The sequence below is a fragment of the Melospiza melodia genome, chromosome 23 (genome assembly GCF_035770615.1).
Source record: "Melospiza melodia melodia isolate bMelMel2 chromosome 23, bMelMel2.pri, whole genome shotgun sequence".
NCBI lineage: Eukaryota > Metazoa > Chordata > Aves > Passeriformes > Passerellidae > Melospiza > Melospiza melodia.
The window spans coordinates 3,956,916-3,979,592 of record NC_086216.1 but is presented as its reverse complement, the minus strand read 5'-3'; positions in this window follow the sequence as shown (position 1 = coordinate 3,979,592).

The following is a 22,677-nucleotide window of genomic DNA, read 5'->3' as shown; positions in this document are numbered from 1 at the left end:
ACCTGAATACGCTTCTGCCCTAGCAATAATGAAGCGGGATGATACATATGAGACTGTGCTCGATATGGCAAAGAAGCTTCGAGTGTATGCAGATGTATGCAGATGCTGTGCATGGCCCAACTCATGCCAGAATTGCAGCAGTGGAAACCCGACTGCAGAAACTAGAGGACAAAATAGAGGAGAATCATAAGAAACTCCGGGAAGAGATTAAGGAGGACCTTATTCAAGTCTCAGCTGTACAAATTAGAGGCCCTGGTGTCCAACGCTGGCGCTCCTTTGATTGGGAGAGAACATACATCCCACGGGCTGAGTTATGGGTTTTTCTGTGTGAGTCTGGAGAAGACATTGTTGGAAAAGAAATGAAATTTAGCAAAATATTTAATTATAGTGAGTTGTGTGTGAACTGGTTTGTTAAAAAGTAGTTTTGTAGCCATTGAAAGTGTGTGTTGGGTTTTGTGTGTTACCTAGCAGGTAGTCTTAGAGATTTAATAATAATTAAACTAGTGCAAGAAAGTAAGAATGCTAACCTGTCTAGAGGCAGCATACAATGCTCTTAGAATAAGATAAGCAGAGGATTAATGATCTTGTTTGTGAACCAAGGAATGTATCACAAGGGGTCTGTGACCAGGCAAGGGGAACGGAGGACTGTTTCTTGGAGGCTAGGCAAGGGGAACGGGGAAACTGTTCCTTGGAGACTTTGTTGTGAATCGCATGTATAAGAGGGAAGCACCCATACGTGAATTCGGGGGCTCGGACTTTGGGACGTGAGTCCCCCAGTTCCCCGGGCCCTTAATAAAGCACCCACAAAACTTATCCGAGTTTTGTGTCATTTATCAATCGGGCAACAACATGAGGAGATGGGATGGAAAACCCACCGCTGCTTTGGCACAACGGGTGTGTGCTTTGAAGAAAAGAGAAAGTATCACCAAAAGGATAGCAGCTCCGGTCGCTCGTAGCCGAGATGTTAAGTATGCTGATGACGATGACATGTCCGATCCCCTTGAAGGAACTTCTAAGGCATATGCCCAAGGAAGGAAGGACAATCTGGCTTAGAGGGGCCCTGCCTCCAGCCAGGAAGAGGCACGGGAGGACCGGGTTTTCTGGAAGGTGTGGATCAGATGGCCTGGCACATCAGAGCCACAAGACTATGAAGCATTGGTTGACACTGGATCACAGTGTACCTTAATGCCATCGGAACACGTGGGGACAGAACCTGTTTCCATTGCTGGAGTGACGGGGGGATCACAACAGTTGACTTTGTTGGAAGCTGAGGTGAGCTTGACTGGGAAGGAGTGGCAGGAACATCCGATTGTGACTGGTCCACAGGCTCCGTGTATTTTGGGCATAGACTTCCTCCGGAATGGCTATTACAAAGATCCTAAGGGATTCAGGTGGGCTTTTGGAATAGCTGCAGTGGAGATAGAGGGTATTAAACAATTGAATACCTTGTCTGGACTATCAGAGAACCCATCTGCAGTAGGACTCTTGAAGGTAGAGGAGCAACGAGTGCCAATTGCCACCTCAACAGTGCACCGCAGGCAGAACCGGACGAATGGAGATGCCGTGATCCCCATCCACAAAATGATCCGAGAGCTGGAGAGCCAAGGGGTGGTCAGTAAAACCCACTCACCCTTCAACAGCCCTATCTGGCCTGTGCGAAAATCTGACGGAGAATGGAGACTGACTGTGGACTACCGTGCCTTGAATGAAGTGACTCCACCACTGAGTGCGGCTGTCCTGGACATACTGGAACTGCAGTACGAGCTGGAGTCCAAGGCAGCAAAGTGGTACGCAACCATTGATATAGCTAACGCGTTTTTCTCCATCCCTCTGGCAGCAGAATGCAGGCCTCAGTTTGCTTTTACATGGAGGGGAGTGCAGTATACCTGGAACCGACTGCCCCAGGGGTGGAAACACAGTCCTACCATCTGTCATGGACTGATCCAGGCTGCACTAGAAGAGGGTGAGGCTCCAGAACATTTACAATATATTGATGATATCATTGTTTGGGGGAACACGGCAATAGAAGTGTTCGAGAAAGGAGAGAAGATAATTCATATTCTCTTGGAAGCCGGATTTGCCATTAAGAAGAGCAAAGTCAAGGGACCTGCCCGAGAAATTCAGTTCTTGGGGGTGAAGTGGCAAGATGGACGGCATCAGATTCCTGCAGATGTTATTAACAAAATCACTGCTATGTCCCCACCAACCGATAAGAAGGAAACACAAGCCTTCTTAGGCGCTATAGGTTTCTGGAGGATGCACATCCCTGAGTATAGTCAGATTGTGAGACCCCTTTATCTGGTTACCCGCAAGAAGACCGACTTCCATTGGGGCCCTGAGCAGCAGCAAGCTTTCATCCAAATCAAGCAGGAGATCGCTCATGCTGTAGCCCTTGGTCCAGTCAGGACGGGACCAGATGTGAAGAATGTGCTCTACTCTGCAGCCGGGAGCCATGGTCTGTCCTGGAGCCTTTGGCAAAAGCTACCTGGCGAGACCCGAGGCCGACCATTGGGATTTTGGAGTCGGAGCTACAGGGGGTCTGAAGATAACTATACTCCAACAGAAAAGGAAATCTTGGCCGCCTATGAAGGAGTCCAAGACGCCTCGGAGGTGATTGGTACAGAGGCACAACTTCTTCTGGCACCCCGACTACCGGAGCTGGGATGGATGTTCAGAGGAAAAGTTCCCTCTACCCACCATGCCACCAATGCTACTTGGAGTAAGTGGATTGCCCTCATTATGCAGCGCGCTCGAATTGGGAAGTTAAATCGCCCTGGGATCCTGGAAATAATTACAAATTGGCCCGAAGCTGAAAGCTTTAGTGTCGCGGATGAGGAACAAGAGCCAGTGACCCGGGTTGAGGAAGCTCCGCCATACAATCAGTTACCAGCAGAAGAAACGCGTTACGCTCTATTCACCGATGGTTCTTGTCGCATCATAGGGATGAAACGGAGGTGGAAAGCAGCTGTATGGAGTCCCACTCGACGGGTTGCAGAGGCTACTGAAGGAGAAGGCGAATCCAGTCAATTTGCTGAAATCAAAGCTATTCAACTGGCCCTAGGTATTGCAGAGAGAGAGAAGTGGCCAAGGCTCTATTTGTATACCAATTCTTGGATGGTAGCCAACACTCTATGGGGATGGCTGAAGAGATGGAAAGAGGCGAACTGGCAGCGAAGAGGAAAACCAATTTGGGCTGTGGAAGAGTGGAAAGATATCGCTACTCGGTTAGAGAAGTTACCTGTGAAGGTTCGCCATGTAGATGCCCATGTCCCCAGAAGTAGAGCTAATGAAGAGCAGCAAAACAACCAGCAAGTACATCAGGCTGCAAAGATAGGGGAGTTGAAGATAGATCTCGACTGGGAGCATAAGGGAGAGTTATTCTTAGCACAATGGGCCCATGATGCCTCAGGCCACCAGGGTAGAGATGCCACCTATAAGTGGGCACGAGACCGAGGGGTGGATCTAACAATGGACAGTATCTCTCAAGTTATTCATGACTGTGAGACGTGCGCTGCCATTAAGCAGGCCAAGCGGGTGAAGCCCCTCTGGTATGGGGGGCGGTGGTCTAAGTACAAATACGGGGAGGCCTGGCAGATTGATTACATCACACTGCCTCAAACCCGCCAGGGCAAGCGCTATGTACTAACCATGGTAGAAGCCACCACGGGATGGTTGGAAACCTACCCTGTGTCTCATGCCACAGCCTGTAACACTATCTTGGGCCTTGAAAAGCAGGTCCTTTGGAGGCACGGTACTCCCGAGAGAATTGAGTCGGATAATGGGACTCATTTTAAAAACAATCTTATTAATACTTGGGCTAGGGAACATGGCATCGAGTGGATATACCATATCCCCTATCATGCACCACCTGCAGGGAAAGTGGAAAGGTATAATGGATTGTTAAAAACCACCTTAAAAGCATTGGGTGGGGGGTCTTTAAGAAACTGGGAGCAGCATTTGGCAAAGGCTACCTGGTTAGTTAACACTCGAGGTTCCACCAACCGAGCGGGTCCTGCTCAGTCTGAGCTCCTTAATATAGTAGATGGGGATAAAGCCCCAGTGGCCCATGTCAGAGGTTTGTTGGGAAAGACAGTATGGATCAACTCTGCCTCGAGTACAGACAAACCCATCCGTGGGATTGTCTTTGCTCAAGGACCAGGTTATACATGGTGGATAATGCAGAAAGATGGAACAACACGGTGTGTGCCTCAGGGAGACCTGATTGTGGGATGAGACTCATATATGAATGTCATTGTTTGTTGAATGTGAGACAGAAGGAAACTGTAAGTGTCAAAGGTCTGAGCAAGTAAGATGAGAGGAATGCGTAAGTGTCAAAGGTGTGAGTAAGTGAAATGAAAGTTTTTATTGTATATTCACAATATGGGATAAGGAGTGGAGTGTCGTGGGTTGACAGCCTTTATCCCAATATCGTGTGTTGTGTCTGGCAGCTGTGCCTTTTCTCTCTTCCCCCCCGCCTCCCCGGCCGTCTTGCTGAGGCGGGGTGGGGAAGAGAGGGGGGGAGTGTTTGACCAGGCCTTTTTTTGCTTTTGGGGCTTTTGGCTTCTTGGCTTGGCTAGCTGCTTTGCTTGCTTGCTTTCTGCTTTTTGCGCTGTTTTTTTTCCTTTTCTTTTGTTCCCTCTTTCTTACCCTCCCCTGAAGATACTGGACCGCCTCCAGACCTGACCTGAGATGTCCAGGACACCTGGAGCTTGTGAGAGAAGCTTGGCGCCCTCACAACACAGTGTGTTTTCTTTTCTTTTCTTTTCTTTTCTTTTCTTTTCTTTTCTTTTCTTTTCTTTTCTTTTCTTTTCTTTTCTTTTCTTTTCTTTTCTTTTCTTTTCTTTTCTTTTCTTTTCTTTTCTTTTCTTTTCTTTTCTTGTGTTGGGGAGTGTTCTTTTGTTACTTGTAAATAAATAGGTTTTGCTTTCCACTTTGCACCTCCAAGAAATTCCTTCCCGAACCCGGTGTTGGGGGAGGGGTGGTTGGAGGTTTGTTTTGTTTGGGGGGCTCCCTTTTGGAGATTTCCCCTAATTTGTCCTAAACCAGGACAGCTATAGTTGTAGTTTCGGGGCCCAGGTGCAGGCTACGGTCCTCTTCTTTGTCACAAAGAAATCCGCATCCCATCCCGCTTCTTTAAACATAGTAAAGACAGGCAAGTGATATATTACCCTAGCCTTAACTACCTTATCTGATAAAAATTAATTATCCCTTATTATTTCTACTCTTCTTGCTATACTCTTTCCCCCTAAATAATCTTGCTAAAATTTTAACTCTTCCAGTTCTTTTAAATCCTAGATTCATGGCCTCATCTCACACACCAGCCATGTGTGAGCCGATGCTGTAACTGGGAAATTCCACTCCTGAGCAGGAGATCCCAGGCCTGGTTCTGAGCTGGAAGGGTGAGAAGGATGAGATGCACATGGTTTTGCTCCAGGGGATGTCCTGAAAGTGCACTGCCCACCTGCCCCTGCTGCCGAGCACCACGCTCCACCTCCTTCTCCTGCTCAGCAGTTTTTTAGGAATCCAGGGCTTGGTATGTATTATTTGCTACTGCAACAAATAGAATGAATTTGCTTTGCAAGCCCAGTTTTGTCCTGGCTTATTTTCTGCATGGGTCTCCTCCTGAACCTGGGGCAATGACCAGTAGGGACCTACAGGACACTCCTATTCTCTTGTCAGTAAATTCGGAGAAGTGATTCAAGTATCAAGAAGTCAATAAGTATCAATCAGTAAATGAAATCATTTGGGGGAATATTTAGCCTGTGAGTTTCGGCAAAGTATTGAATATGTCTTAGATCCATGGATACAAACTAGTAAGTGAGATTGCTGGGTGTGCACGTGTTAGGGAAGTGATTCCCCACACAGCCAGTGCTGAGATCAAGGATTGTCTCTCTTCTAACCCTGAGCTGGCAGCAGGAATTGGGCCCTGCTTGGTAACGTTCATTTCGAAGACTTCTGTTGAGCAGGTAAGAATGGTGAAAATGAAATCTTTTCCAGCTGTTTTCCTTTGGTTTACCAGTTTGAGGGTTAAAATTGTGTGCTGCAGGTGTGCTGGGTGTGTGCAGAGCAGTGCAGCCCCAGAAACCCCTTGGCTTGCCCACAGGCTGTCATGCCTTGTTGCCAGGTGTGCCCAGCTGTGGCAGGAGAAGGAGCCCGCAGCGCAGTGGGCACCGTGCCCTGCCCAGCCGGGGCTCTCTGGCACAGAGCAGCAGCAGCGCCAGCACCGTTCAACCCGCTCCTGCCTTGGCTTTCCCTGGCACACAGAAGCCTCTGGAAATCAGCAGCGCCAGTGGCGTTCCCAGCTGGGAGCAGCTGCTGCTGGCAGGCAGATGCTGCCAGTTCGACTGCTGCCAAAGGGGAAGAGAGGCAGAGATGTACACGCACCGGAGCCCTGGGCATGTCCAATAAAGGTGCAAATGTGTGGGGAGATTTGTTAGGAAACATTTCAGCTTTGATGCCAACAGTGGCTTCTCTCCTGGTTCTGTGTGTTCTGGACAAGTAATGCAATGGTTGGGTCTGACAATTAAGAAGCAGATGTTATGTGGATGTTCAAATGAGTAGTGATTATATTGTAATATATCCTCCCATAGTCCTCTTTCCCGTCCCCCTTGTAACAGCCTGGGCAGTCAGGGCATTTGGGGAGGGCTGGCTTGTGACCAGCAGGCAGGGTGTAACAACGCCTGACCTCCAGTCGGGATGCAGGAAAGTAATCTCCACCAATGGACAGCAGAGAAAGAGTTGACTGACAAAACTTTTGGAGGGGCTGAGGGTATAAAAGGCAGAGCATCCTTTTTGCAGATGAGCACATGGCTGCTAATCACAGAGACTCCCAATGATGCGACTTTTCCTTATTCAGTCCTTTGTTAAGGTTTACTAAACCTTTAAAATTTTAAAAGTGAGAGTCATTTCTCACACGTGCAAAGCTGTGGGCCATTATCTTGGTCTGGTTTCATTTGCTTGTGTCCCATCTGAGTGCTCAGTTGGGGTACAGGCTGTAGGTGCTTGGGGCACTCCTGGAGTTCTTCTTGGATACCCTGAACAACAGGGTTTGGCCCATGAAGGCAATTTGTGCTGCTTTATGACAGATGAGAATTTCCCAGGCTCTTTTGTGTTTTCTGTAGGGAAGGTTGGTTATTGCTTTGCATAAACTCACAGACCAACACAGAGCTGTCCCTTTGTGATGTCAGGGCATGGTTGCCACATCATCATAGTGGCATCAGAAGGTTGCCTTGGTGCATGGAAGGCCTGAGTGTCAGAGCAGCCCTAGGCCTTGCTCACATCAGGAGAACTTTCCTGGCTGGCGCCTTTGTCAGTGGGTAGCTGCCCATTGACAAGAGCCTTGTTTTTCCTAGTTTAGGAAAAACTCATACAACACTGTTATAATGTTTCATCATCTGGCTAAAGCAGCATTTGCTGCTTATGGCATTTCTTTTTCTGTGTATTACATTACACATTTTGCACGTATGTAGAGGTTTCCATTCTACATAGATTAGGGTGTATCCTAACCTGGCTTTTGTATGTCTTCCTGCTCTTTCTTGGGGGCTGAGTTTCTGATTTTGAAAGAGAAAGAGCATTAGGATGCCTCTGCTTTGGTATAGCTCCTGTCAAGAGGTCCAGCTAAAAGGGGGTGTCTGTAGCAACAGGGGCAGCATTTGCAGGGGAACCTGCAGGGCTTCCGTTCCCTGCACGGGAGAGTCTGTGGCAGCAGAGTCTGTCATTTCCTCAGGTTGCTGGGACAAGCAGGACACCTTTGAAAATGTAGACTGGCAGAGCTTCTTGGAAGGCCTTCTAAAAACTCTTCAGTTGTTCCAGGATTCAGAGAAAGCTTATTTTCTTTTTAAATTTTGTCATGAAAGGATTTGACTGTCTAACTTAATAACCTTTTACTGTGTGCTAAAATAGTTATTACCTTTGAAAGAAAATGCTCCCAGTGATGCGACTTTTCCTTATTCAGTTCTTTGTTAAGGTTTACTAAACCTTTAAAATTTTAAAAGTGAGAGTCATTTCTCACTCGTGCAAAGCTGTAGGCCATTGTCTTGGTCTGGTTTCCTTTGCTTGTGTCCCATCTTAGTGCTCAGTTGGGGTACAGGCTGTAGGTGCTTGGGGCACTCCTGGAGTTCCTCTTGGATCCCCTGAACAACAGGGTTTGGCCCATGAGGGGAATTTTTGGTGCTTTGTGACAGCTGAGAATTTTCCAGGCTCTTTTGTGTTTTCTGTAGGGAAGGTTGGTTATTGCTTTGCATAAACTCACAGACCAATACAGAGCTGTCCCTTTGTGATTTCAGGGCATGGTTGCCACGTCGTCATAGTGGCATCAGAAGGTTGCCTTGGTGCATGGAAGGCCTGAGTGTCAGAGCAGCCCTAGGCCTTGCTCAGATCAGGAGAACCTTCCTGGTCAAAGCATCTGTCAGTAGGCAGCTGCCCACTGACAAGAGGCTTGATTTTTAGCATTTAGAAAAATTGCAGAAATGCCAATAGTTAACCATCTGGCCACTGCAGCTTTTGCTGCATATGGCATTACTTATTCCATTTATTATTTCACGAATTTTGCACGTAAGTAGAGGCTTCCCTTCTGCTTAGGTTAGGGTGTATCCTAACCTGGCTTTTGTATGTCTTCCTGCTCTTTCTTGGGGGCTGAGTTTCTGATTTTGAAACAGAAAGAGCATTAGGATGCCTCTGCTTTGGTAAAGCTCCTGTCAAGAGGTTCAGCTAAAAGGGGGTGTCTGTAGCAACAGGGGCAGCATTTGCAGGGGAACCTGCAGGGCTTCCATTCCCTGTACGGGAGAGTCTGTGGCAGCAGAGTCTGTCATTTCCTCAGGTTGCTGGGACAAGCAGGACACCTTTGAAAATGTAGACTGGCAGACCATCTTTAAGGCTTTCCAAAAACTCTTCAGTTGTTCCCAGAATTCAGAGAAAGCTTCTTTCTTTTTAAATTTTGTCATGAAAGGATTTGACTAACTTGACCTTTTACTAAATGCTAAAATAGTTGTTCCCTTTGAAAGGAAGTGCTGCTGTGCTTTTCCACAATAGAACTGCGCCACCTCTGGGGGATTTTGGGGAAGCTTTTCTGGGCAACAGTTTCCTGCAAGTTAATCAGAATTAGTGCATGACACTGAGTGAAAAAAAAAGAGTACCTGCAGGAGAAGATTTCAGAAGCTGTCTTATGTGTTTGGTAGAACAGGAGGATTGAGTGTTAAAGAAAAACACTTTGCATTTGCTTGATCATTTTTGTATTCATTTCCTGGCTAAACTGGCTGCAGTGTAGGCACAACCAAGAATATTGTCCTGGTATCTTGCTGGCTGTGTGAAAGAGATGTGTCTCCTGGAGGGATGTTGTGAAATGGGAAATCATCTCTGTTTGGGTTGACTTGTTCTGTGGGATTCAGCAGCCCAGGCAGTTTTCTGACAGCATCTGGTTCATTTTCCCTTCCCACTACAGGACACCTGAAGCGTGTATTCAGCAGCGCTGAAGATCCTGAGGTGAGTGAGAAAGGAACATTTCATGTTCCTGGTGTTTAAGACTTGTAGAGCAAGCTGAGAGCTTGGCCAGTAGGAGTAGACTTTAGAGGGCCAGCTAGGAAGGCCGAAAGAAAAACCATATTCATGCCTGTAACAAAAATAATAAAGGCAGAGATAGATATTTTTAAATTTCCTTCACAAAGTTTGAAGAACTAAAAACCTAGTTTTGAAAAGAGAACGATGCTTGCAGACAGCAGATAGGGGAAATTTATTTAGGAGCAATTTCCTGTACAGTTGAATTAGATCATTTTAATTTAAAGAGAGGGACTTAGAATCCTTTTCCTGTCAAACTTGATGATATCTCCTTGGAACATGGGGTGGTAGAACAGGAAGGCCATCTTGCAATGGTGCCTGCTGCATCTGAAGTGCAATGGGCACCTTTGTGGCTGGGGAGCTGCGTGGGCCCAAAGGACGCAGGGCTGGCGGCCGTGAGCAGCTGAAGAGGAGGCAGCGTGGGGCCAGGGGGCCCAGAAGGCCAAGGGCACGGTGGCTGTGCCAGCAGCAGTGGGGCAGCAGGAGCAGGGCAGGGAGCGTGGCCCTGTGCTGGGCAGCGCTGCGGCCACAGCTGGAGTGCTGTGTGCAGCTGTGGGCCCTGGGAAGCAGAAAGTCATGGAGGGGCTGCAGCGTGGGCACAGAGGGACAGGGGAGCTGGGCAAGGGGTGCAGCACAAGGCCAGGGAGGAGGTGCTGAGGGAGCTTTAGCCTGGACAATGGGGGCTCATGAGGGACCTTCAGGCAGACTGCCATTGATCCCTGCCTTGGATCCATAGAGCCAATGCTCAGCACGAGGGCTGTTTCCCTGCCAAACATCCCTTCACTGCATCCAAGTGCTTTAGACACTGGTGTGGGTAACACTTTCATATTTTGTTGATTTGTTTGTTTGCTAGAAGGAGAAGCCTTGTGCAATTTCTCCTTCTCCAGGGAGCAAGGGAGCTTTTTTCTCAGTCTTTCCTACCCTTTTACAGCACTGGCAGAAATTCTGCTAGAATTTCAGTTTTCAAGGGGGCAGTTCTGGACAATGCAGTATTTTTGCACAAGAACACATCGTTTGGGGCAGGGATGTTGGTGCAGAACGAGCTGTTCTGGTGCCAGACCAGCCAGTAGGGCTTGCCCATCCTTTTCAAGTTAACGGCTCCCGTGTCTTTTGGCTGCCCAGGGAATCAGTGTGTGTTGTGTTTGGGAACTGAGTAGGAAATCAATGCCCTTGCATTCCAGCTGGTGCTCAGAGATTAGAGGAGCTGGGCTGCATTTCTGATTCCAGCCACTTCAGCACCATCAGTGTGGGCGAGTCCAAGCGAAGAACTTGCCCGAGCAGAGATGCACAAAGAGAGCCGTTCCCAGTGCAGTGCTCTGGGTCTGATTGCATTCCATAAGGACCGACATGCTCCAGATTGCCCAAGAGTGTGGGTTACTGAAGCAACAGGAGAGCAAGTTCAGGATGGCTGCTGGTTGGGGCACTGCTGCCGAGTGCTGATGTGTGTAGCGACAGAAAGGACAGGATTGATTCAGGGTGACCCCCACGTGGCGAAAAATGTGCTTTCACTCTATGATTCAGAAGTTTAAACAAATGCTTTATTAAGCTATGTTATATTACACTCGTACTATATTAAAACTATACTAAAGAGATATTATACTAAAAACATACGAAAGAAAAACTCGTGACTGTCTCCACACAGCCTTTTATCTAATTATCTAATCAGTCTAAACAACTATCTCTAAAATCCAATTAACAAATCACTTTCAGTAAACAATCACTATAACACATTCTTCATGTACTAAAAAACAAGAACAGCAAGTAGAGATAATCATTGTTTTCTCTCCTTCTATGAGTTTCTCACTACCTTCCCTTGAAAAAAACCTAGGAGAGAGAATTATATCTCTCTCCATTCAAAGAATGTAAATTCTACAGCACAGTAAAGAGAGAAGATAAAAGTGAGATGTGTCTATCTATCTATTTTAATCTTCCTGGCTCTGCTCCAAAGCAGTGGAAGATGCAAAGGCATCCCTTCAGGAGAGAAGTAGAGACAAGTTCCATTGACTGATCCTGAGCAGGCAGAGATGTTTCCCCCTCCAGAGATGGTTGTTTTTTCCCCTCATGTTTTCCTACTCCAGCCTTTTCTGACCTGAAGCCTTCATTTGTCCTTTAAATTTTTGCATGTCTTAAGGGAATGGAACTATCCCATGCTGTAGCTGGGGTCTGGTGACTCTGGTCATACATGCCATGCCATACATGACACATGGTTTCCTTCACTGGCATCCCCAGGGCTGTGTAAGTGCATTCGTTAATGGGGCCTTATGAGAAACTCTGTTACTGCTGGTCAGAATTCTCCGTTGACAAAAGAGGGAGAAGAAACACCTTGGTCCTCCTCCATATACTGAGGTGGCCATAGAGGTTCTCTGACTTCCGTCAGAGATCTTTGCATGCATCCTTATCTCCTGAATGACCCGGTTTTCTAACAAGAGTGTGGATGTCAGGAAGGAGGAATGCTGGTGCAGGCCTGAAGAGAAGGTGAACTCCAGAAGTGTCTCTCACAAGGAGTGAGCTCACCCAGGAAGCCCCTGCAGAGCCAGGATGGAGCTGTGGGACAGGGCGGGGAGTCAGTCACTACTGAAAGACAAACAGGACACGGCGGAAGCAGAGGGAGGCCCTCACCAGACCCTTGAGAAATGCCACCCTTTCCCTGTCAGCTGCCTGAGAGGCTGCTGGAGCTTCAGTCCCAGATGGCCCCTGATTGTAGGGCCAGGGTCACTTTGGAATCTGTGCCTCCCCTCGGGCAGAGAACGACCCAGGAGAGCAGCAGCACAGTGCTTTGGGAACGTGTGAGCCCAGCAGTCTGTGAGTCTTGGCCCACAAAGGGCGTATGGGAAGCTGAAACCCATCTTCTCTTGCTTTCTGTGCAGGTGCTTCTAGAGAAAGAGCAGGAGCACACTGCCTCATCTGAGCTGCCATGCCAGACTCAGGGAGAGCTGTTCCCAGCCCGAGAGCAGGAAGAGCAGCTCAGGCAGCAGGTGGAAGAGCCACAGGAGAATGGCCAGGTAAGCCTGACTGGCCAGGGCACAGAGGGAAGGGCAGGGAGAGGGGCATAAACCAGAGCTCTTGGGACTGAGGAGGCCAGGAGTCCCACAGGCAATGGAAGCACAGAGCCTTGCAATCTGCAGAGATCAGCCCTGGGACAGGAGGTTTGCAATGGAGGCAGATGTGGGGAGGGAAGCAGAAAGAAGGGGCTGAATGAATGTGATTTTGAGGCTGCAAGAGGAAAAAAGCTGAGCCTGATGGCAGCTCTCAGTCCCTTGCTCTGCTTTTGTGTGTACAGAACATCAAGGCAGAGCCACAAGCAAAGCTGCCCGAAGCTCAGAGTGACATCATGGCAGTGAAGAGAAAGAACAAGGAAGACATGGGAAGAATTCAAGAGGAGAATCTCCATCAGCAGAGGGGCGATCATCAAAACCAGGTGAATGAAAGAGTGGCAGCCACTCCACTCATGAAATGTCCTCTCTTTTGTTTATTAGAGAACATGAAGGAACAGCTGGATGCAGAGCTTCAGACAGCTCACAGTATGATCAAGGCAAGGCATAAGCAGCTGGAGGAAGAAATGAGTATCATCAGAGAGAAACTTAATCGCTTCCGTCAGTCTCTGCAAAACCAAGTGAGTGAAAGAGGGATGCAGCCACTGCAGTCACCAATCTGGTGGTTTCTGCCCTTCTTGCCTTTCCAGTGCAGAGCAGCAGGGAGTGGGGCCATGCCTCTGAGTGCCATGCTGCTGTAGTGTGTGTATCACAGTCACTCTGAAGGACATTTCCCGGTGTGCTGAATCTCAACATCTGCCCTGGACAGTGAAACTTGTCCTTTGGCCTTTTGGCCAGCAGTCATCCAAATTGATTCCTGCTGGCCTGTTCCTGCTCTCCTTTTTTCTTGAGGTGTTTTTACAGTGGAACTTGGTGACCCAGATGGAGGATTGAAACAAGCTGTTGTATCCCCTCTCAGTCTGTTCTTTGCCTTTCCTCACAGTCGATGACTCCTGGCTGACAGGGACAAGCTGTAGTGTCTGACTGCTTTGTTCTGTTTGACTTGAGGTGCAAGTGTTGACATCTCACCGGGCAGCCTGCGAAGACTTGCAGGGAATGTGTGGCAATGAAGAACCCCAAGTGAGGAGTGAGGCACAGGAACAGTGCCCACCAGAAATGCTCCAGGTCCAGCACATCATGGGCTCTGAACCTGCTGCTGCAGCAGCATCACCTGGAGGAAGCCCTTCTGTGAAACCTGGGAACTCAGGCTGGGGCACATCCCGGGAACAGGAGATTGAGGAGGAGTACCTGGAGCTGCTGGGTACGTCTGGGGTGTTTCTTATCTGAGGGACAGTGTGTTGTGTGCAGGTGTCAGCAGAGCTGTACCCAATGCTCCTCCTGAGCTCGGTGTCACAGGGCCATTTAGGACTCCCCAGAGGCAGTGCTGTGCTGCGAGGCAGCGAGAGAGCTCTGGGTGTTCCTGCTGCCTCTGAGGGCACCTGGGACTGGCTTGGGTTTGCCTGAGCTTCCCTCTCTGCTAAAGGCTGAAGCAGGGATTGTTCTTGGATCAGCAGAAGGCTGTGACCTAGCAAATGATCTAGGCATGTCCTGTGCGCTAGTGGCCAAACTGAACAGAATTTTTAGCTTCCTAAATTCTCCTTAGACTCCTGACTTGCAACCAGTCATCACAGCAAAAAAACTTCACAGAAATGGACTGACTTTGGAGTTTTGTCTTTTTGGTTGGGGATTTTTTTTGGGGGGGGGTGGGGTGGGATTGCTTTTCTGTTGTTCATTTTTGGTGGGGGTTTTTTGTTGTGTTTTTCTCCATCCTGAAGGAGCCCTTCTACCCCACCTTTTACTGATGTCATTTTTATGACTGTTACTGTTACCACTACTACATCTGCAGTTTATTTTCATGAGAATGCTATATTTTTGTCAATAAGAGAATGCTATCTTTTTGTCAATAAGAACTACTTTGAAAGAACATCAGGTTACAGGACAAATAGAGAGCACAAGGTATTTTCCATGTGTCGCCAAAGAAAAAACAGAGACTTTGATAACAAACTTTATTTAATCTTCTAGTTTTATGCTTATCAAGATGTGTCCAGGAGACACATCCAAGTGGCGTGATCAGATCAAACTGTACTGCAGGCATTTCTCAGGAGACAGCCTCCAGCCCAGCCATGGTATATCCCTCAGATCCATGGCACTTTTCCATACCTGATTCCCACTCTTTCCCATGACTGTTAGAATCCTACCCATTGGCCCAGGCCCTGCACAGATCAGTCTCTAGGAAAACACATCAAGCCCTTTGTGATTCTGCAGCACAACCCAATGAATCTGCTTCTTGCCCATAACAGCTGCCAGTGCTGTGCTCTCAGATAAGAGACCTGGTGGGGCTGAGACCAGAGCCCAGTGGATTCTGTGTCTGCCATCACCTGTTGGGACAAAAAGGGCACTGATCTGTGCCTCGGTGTGGCTGATCTCAAAGCCCATCCTGTTGTGTCCTGAATGGGGGTAACAGCTTGTCTGGGGCTCAGGCTCACTCTGGCTTCTTCCCATCAGTGCCTGTCAGTGCTCATGCTGGGGCTTTGCCAGCCTTTTTGTGGTCACTGCCCTGTCCCTGAGGGCTGGAAGGACTGCAGAGGCTGGAGCCTTCCTTAGCTGGGAGAGGGGCATCTTTGAGCTCAGCCTGCTCATAAACAGGTCAGGGTCCTGATGCTGAAAGCCCCGTCAGGATCGGTTACAGCTGGAGCTGCTCTGGTTTACAAATGGGAAGGCATTCCTTTGGCAAACTGCTGAAAGGTGGGGAAGATGTCCTCCTCTCCTGGGATTGTATGTCCCTGTGCTTTGTTTCCTGTCAAGAGAACTCTTCAAAAGACTGTACAAATCAGTCTCTGTGCTGGCCACCTGTGCTGCAGGGCTGTCTGCCTGGTTGTGGTCGTTGTTACTCAGCCGACCACAAAGGGCTCAGAGCTCCAGGCGCTGGGGCTGCCTTTTGTATCTCCTGGAAGCTGGGATCTCTGCTTTAAAGTCAGCATCTTGCATTTTGTTTCCCTCAGGGAGAATGGTGAACACCACTGAAAATCCCCTGATGAAATACACGCATCTGAATTATATTGGCAGCGGGTGAGTCCAACAGCAGTTACTCCTGCACAACCGTGGGACAGGTGTTTTTGGGGTGGAATGTCTATCCAGCGTGAAGTCAGGCCAGCTGCAAAGATGATCACACACTGGGGAGAGATCGTCCCATCTCTCAATGCTGCTCAGAATTTGTGAGTGGGCTCAGAAGGCATTGTCAGAGATGCCTTGCTACCGAGGTCTTTCCTGCATCAAGGAACAGGACCTGGAAGGTCTCCTTGTCTCTCAAGTGTGGGACAGCTCTGTGTTAATTTCTTTAGCATTTTTTGTGTGTCTCAAAATCATACTGGCACACTAATGAAAAGAGAAGAAACTTGCTTGCCTGAAAGAGCAACCTATGCCCTATCAAAGCTGTGAGATAACAGTTCCCAGGAACAATTCTTGCCCCTGGTTTGAAGAGGGAAACACTCTGTGGTCAGGATAGGAACCACACTGTTTAGACAGTGAAACCCAAGAGGAAAGACTAAACTCCCTTTAGAAATTGGACCCCAGTGCTTCAGGAACAGGCCCAGTGCCCATGCACTTGAGAGGAAAATGCATCATCTCCCTTCTGGCAGAGCCCTCCTGCATCCTGCAGGTTTTGACACTTCCAGCAGAGATCTCCTGTGTGGGCTGGCTTTCACTGCAAGATCTAAACAGCTTCTCCTTTCTCTGCTTCTGTTTTTTTTTCTAGGACTTTTGGACATGTTTACAGAGCACTCGACAGTGCCACAGGAGGAGAGGTAAATGTCACCAGCCCCTGCAGGCTCTGCTGCACTCGAGGGCTTTCCCCTCTGGTGTGAGCTGTGGCTGGAGCTTTGGGCAGAGCTGTGCTGAAAAGGCACAAGAAGCACAGACTGGTGCCAGCCCACAGAACACATTTGGGACTTTGTCCTCCTCAGCTGCCGGAAGGAAGGCACGGAGGGCAGCGGTTCCTTTCAGAGAAGGACGCGCTCACTCGCTCTCCATTGCTAAAACAAAGGTGGTGCCTGCGAGCACCTCACTGCTCTTTGGGGCTACAGCTTCAGAGTCCTGGATTCTCATTTCTGGCTGCCAGCAAATCCATCTGAAAGTTACTGGTAGTTCCTTAGCCACCTGCAGTGCTGCACTTGGGAACTGCACGTAGGGAGAGATCTGCAAGGCGTCCCTGAAAGCCCTAAGCCCTGCCCATATCACAAGAGTATTAAGGCATGGATTCCTTCTTCTGAGTCCCAAACAAAGCAGCAGAGAGTGCGGTCAGAGGTTTGTGGGTGATAACTGAGACACCGTTGTTCCCAAGTGGTCAAGGCAAAATGTCAGTGGCCCCACGTGTCCTGTAACTGGCTCCCAAGGGAGCAGAGAAATGGGCTGTTGGAATGTCAGTTCCTGATTACTGCAGTGCCTAATCACAAGGCAGTTTGGCACAGCTCAGCTGTGTCATTGCAAAATCACTCGCTCCACGTGCCTTGTGGTCTCGTGCCAACAACCCCTCAAGTTACTGATTTTCAATGTCATTTTAGGTGGCAATAAAAAAAATAAATCTTCAAGGAGTGAGGAGGAAGGAGCTAACCTTTAATGAAATAACGATCATGAAGAGGTATAGGAGTCCCAATGTTGTGAATTATTTAGACAGGTGAGAGGTCATGGTCTTATCCCATGGATGTGTGTTTACAGAAAGCAAACATGAGAGGTTAAAAACCCACTTTGGTCAGTGGCAGCAAGTAAAGCCGGTAATTTTTATTTATTCATATTTCTCTACTCATCTCCAATGGATGAGAAGAGAGTGCATCTTGTCTGCATGAGTCTTCCCTGGCACACCTAGTTTGATAATTACTCCAAAATTATTCAAAACCTGCATCAGCTGTATCTTCCTAACTCAATAGCCTCAAGGTTCACTGCCTCCACATTTATTTGGGATTGATTTTTTAAAGTTTCTTAAGTGCAGAGGAACCATCCTAAAGTGGATTTTCCTTGGATTGTTGCCCCTCTTTGCCATTGCTATGCATGCCAGGAAGACTAGGTGCTTATTTCCAGAAACACCATGCCTGACATGTTTTATATCTGGGCTGTTTCTAAACTGCACTTTTAGTTTGCTGCCCATCTAAGACATCTCCTTTTTCACAGATGTGTCTTTCTCTATGAGACTGCACAGATTGCAAATAATGCACAGTCAAGAGGGAATGTCTATTCCTTTGATTCTGTCCTTGTCACAAAGGCATCTGGAAATAAGAAACCTGGAAGCAAAAAACCAATGTAGCCATGCATGTTCATCTTTACCCCCTTGTTTCCTTCTTTCAGCTACCTTCTGGGGGAGGAACTCTTGCTGGTTTTAGAGTACATGGATGGAGGTGTCCTGAGCGACATCGTCAGCCAGACCTGCCTGTCTGAAGATGAGATGGCAGCCATCAGTCGGGAGGTCAGCAATGCCAGCTGTGTTTCCAAGGGCTTGGGCAGGATTGTCTGGGAAACAGGGGCTCAGAACAGGAGAGGTTTCCTCTGCCGAGCTTTGTTTCTGTGTTGCTGGTATGCTATGGGCAAGTAAAAGCATCTCAAGTGAAAGGCCGGCCAGTGCCCGTGCACTCCCTGTACTCAGTGCCAGTACTCTTATCTCCTGCTGTAGTATTCTCGCTCTGTCTCTTGTATTTGTAGTTGCTGTTCTCCACCTTGCCTCTCTAAATGTTTGCCTGGAGTCTGTCTTCACTGCATTCCTTGCCTGTAAAAGCAAAGGTGCTGGTGGCAGGATTTGAAACAAAGAGCAAAGAAAGAAGAGAGAGACTCGTTTCTCTCAGTGCTCAGCTAAAAAGGATAGGAGTGCAGCCAGAATGCTCTTTGCTTCTGAGCACATGCGCTGCAGCAGGAGTCATCCTGGCTGGTTGGCAGGGGACAGCCTACCACAGCAGGTGCTGTTGCTCTTTCAAAAGCTGACGTGCCTTTCCTCAGAAAGGTCCTGCTCTGCAAGTGTTGGAGCAGCAAGCTCTTCCTCTCAGTGGCCATGACTGTTCTGCCATTATTCCCCATTCCCCTGGAGAGGGATCTTTTAGATTCTTTGTTTCCCTTCTTGTGTGATGAAATCACATCACTCATTTTTGCCCTTCTGTTTCTGTTTTCTCGCTCAGTGCCTGCAAGGACTGGATTTTCTTCATGCAAACGATGTGATCCATCGAGACGTGAAGAGTGACAACATCCTTCTCAGAACAGACGGTTCTGTCAAACTGGGTCAGTATATTCTTGGTCAGGTGCAGCGTTCCAGGGATGTGGGTGTGGGGCTGCTTGGCGTGACTGCCAGCTCCCCAAAAATGGTGCTGGTGGCAGTGCAGGGACCCCTGCTGCGAGCTGAGGGCACAGTTGCAACGTGCACAGAGGTAGAAGGAGCCACAAGCACTCAAGAGTGGCCTTGACCTGTGTAGGTCCCTTCCAGAGGGAGGGAGTTACAAGTCTAAAGTTTCCAAAGAACAAAAGCCACTGCTGGAGGCAGTGTAAAACATGGGGGGATTTTTAAAGTCGCCAACGCCAGGAGATTCAACAGAGCAATTTCAAACTTCTACTGGGGAATTCTTTTGCTTGCTTTCCTAATTGCACAGAATTCAGATAAAACCAGTATTTTGTTTTCTCCTCAGCTGATTTTGGCCTCGCTACTCAGCTCAGCCCTGAGCAGAGCAGACGGTGCTCGGTAACCGGGACTCCTTGGTGGATGGCGCCTGAAGTGGTGACAGGTCAACCATATGGCCCCAAAGTGGACATATGGTCTTTTGGAATTGTGGGAATTGAAATGATAGAACAAGAACCTCCTTACTTGGGCGAAAGTTCTGGCACGGTAAGGAGCAAATACTCACTGATCCCACTGTCTTTCTCACCTGTCCCATGTCCTGTGTGCCACTGGACAAAATCCCATTGCCATCTGCTGGAACTACTTCCACCAAGGTCCCCTCCTACAAATGTGCCTGCAACACATCAGCATCTGCTGTACTTTTGCTTGCATCAGTGGGGGAACTCAAGCCTTACCACATGCAAACAAACTCCAAACAAACTCCATTCCCACTCAACACTTTCCTTTGGGTTAGTGGTTCCAGTTCTTTTGTCTGTGTAGATGGCCTTAATAACAGGGAAAAAGCATCTTAAAAGTGTGGTTATCTTTCCAGAAATGAAGGAAGGAAACGCAAACCCAACAAAGTTTCTAAAACCGTGGTCTTTAGAGAGGAACCTAACCCTGTGTGCAGTTTCTTCTCACTGGAAAACATGGGCATGAGGGTGTAATGCACAGAGTCTCTTCTGCTTCTTGTGCAGTGCTGCTGAAACACTCAGTGACCGTGTTTCTCTCCTAGCCCAAGCAACATTCTGCACGCCACCAAGCCAGAGCCTGGTGATGTGGAGAGCCTGCCAAAACCTCCTGTTTGTTTCCTGGCACTTTCTGGCATGGGCCTAGCATTAATGCATTGACTTGAGCAGCCAAATGACTAGAGGGTGTCCATAGGGATGGAACCTCTCCTTCTTCTGACCTAGACAATTTTTCTTTGGCTGCAAAAATGGGAAGCTGACATTTTCAGACTGCTGAGAGACAGAGCTGCAAGTGGCTCCTGTGTGCCCAAGCAGGCATTTTCATCCCAATACATTTGTGCAGGCATCTTAATGTGTCTGTGTTGAAGAGGAGATTGTAAATGTTTGTTTTCCTACCTGGGTATTAACTGATGGATTTCCTTTCTTTTCTTCCAATTCCCATTGTTTTCAAGAACAGCACAAAAAGCTGGATGAGTTTTGTTCTAGGGCACGTGCGCTTAAAGGACCAACAAGCACTGCAGAGATGCCTTTCATGTATTAACCCTTGAAATTAGTTAGTATAGCAAAGTCCCTCTTCCAAAAACCATCTCAAGCTGGCATGAATCCTCAGAGAAGCAAATGTCCTTTTGCTGATGTAGTTCCCACTAACTAGGTCAGGCAATGAAATCAGCTGCCAAGGCAAGATCTGCAGGATGGTGGAAAAGCTGTGGCTGCATCGGGGTTTGGGTTTTTGGTTGGTAAAGGAAAGTCACATCTGGGTCTGTGCCAGGGCAGAAACTGCCACTGAAGAACAGAGGTTAAACAAAGGGATCTGGGAGAGCCTTAGAGATGTGAAAACAGGAGGTGGAGCCTGGTGTCTCCTTTCTCTCCAGGCTACATACCTGATAGCCACAGTAGGGACTCCACAGCTGCGGCAGCCCAAGCTCCTCTCGGCTTTGCTGCGTGACTTCCTGAGCTGCTGCCTGCAGACAGACGAGGAGCAGCGCTGGTCTGCCAAGGAGCTCCTGCAGGTAAAATGTGAAGGGGCTGCAGGTGAAACAGGCTCTGAGGGATGGGCTCCTCCTCCACTCAAGCCCAAGGCAGCAGATGAGCCCCCTTCCTCCTCACCTCCACTCTTGCTGCTCTTCAAATGAAAATGGTGAGGAATCCTAGACTGGGCTGGGCTGGCAGGGCCCTGTAAATGTCCTCTGGTGCAAGTGTCCTGCAATGAGCAGGGACATCTTTAAAGAGATCAGGTTGCTCAGAGCCTGTTGCCACCGGAGCCAGAATGGTTGCAGGGATGGGGCACCTACAAGCTCTTGGGGCAAGCTGTGCCAGTGTGGCACCATGCTCTGAGTACACAAGTTCTTCCTTAGACCTACTCTGATTAGATGCCCTTAGTGTTTAAACATATTTGTCCATATCCTATTGTAACTGGCCCTGTTAAAAAAGATGTCCCCCACTTTCTTCAAAGCCACTGTGAAGTCTTGGAAAGTGGCAATAAAGTCTCCGTGGGGCCTGTTCTTCACAAAACTGAATAACTCCAGCTCCCTCTGCATTTCCTGTGAGGAGAGGTGCTCTGTCCTCTGACTGTGTCTGTTGCCCTCTTTTGTGATTTTGTGGAGTGTTCAGCTTTATCTAATGGCGAAAGAATTGAAGTAGAGCAATGCAGGGTACAGAGACATGAAATGGTGGTGGAGGAACCCAAGGAAGCCAGTCCCAGCCTAGGGGTCAGAGATTTGGCTGTGGGCAGGAGGGGCTGTGGGGGGCTCACTGTGAGCCTCTGAGGGGCCCTGGTTGGTGCCCCCCAGCCCACCCTCAGAGGTTTCTGCCATGCAAACAGGGACAGCTGGGAGGGACTTGTCCCAGCCCCATCTGCTGCCTGGCACGCCCAAGCAGATGGGAACTGTGCCAGGGTTACTGCCAGGTTGTGTGGCAGAGAGGGAACTGCAGGGCCCAGTGCCACTGGGCTGGCCCTGCTGGGAAGGAAGGTGCCATCCAGCACACGAGGGGCAGGGCATGGAAAGGCAGACATTGCTTTCTGTCCCTGTGGGAATCAGCACAGTGCCTGTCTTTCAAAGGCAGGGACCTATGTGAGTCATTGGAGTTTCCTGAAAGGAAGAAAAGCCCGGGACAGAAAGCGCCATTTCTAGAGCGCTGGCAGGGCAAAAATCCCAGCATGATGAAGACATCACAATAAACAGATGAGTGGGATTCTGGGTCAGGTTTGCCTGTGATGGCAAGGTCTTGCACATTGGGGATGACTGGGGAGCAGATGGTCCCATTGCTCCTCTTTCTGGGTCTTTCCAGGAACTTGATGTATCCTGATTGAGTCCCAGAAGCAATGAGCTTGGAAAGTAATGGTTCACTGTTCTTTGTTTTTTTTTTTTTCCGGTGGACAGCATCCATTTGTAACTTCAGCCAAGCCACCATTCATCCTGGCACAAGTCATCAACTCGGTGAAGAAGACGAATAACCCTAACCCTAAACTCTAAACCTAAAACCTAACCCTAACCTTAAATGCTAACCCAAAGCCTAACCCTATCCCTATCTCTATCCCTTACCCTTTCTCTAACCCCAACCCTAAGCCTAAGCCAAAGCCTAAACCTAAGCCTAGCCCTAACCCTAGGAGACTAGAACATAGCAATCATGTCAAGATGTTATCTCTGTTACCAATTTGGAGTAGGATTGTAGAGTAGGGTTGCTAAAGAGATTTGTAGCATAGAATTATAGATTAGAGATGTAATTAATAAAGTTTCTGAAACATCAACTCACTTGGAAGATTCTCCTCCTTCTGACC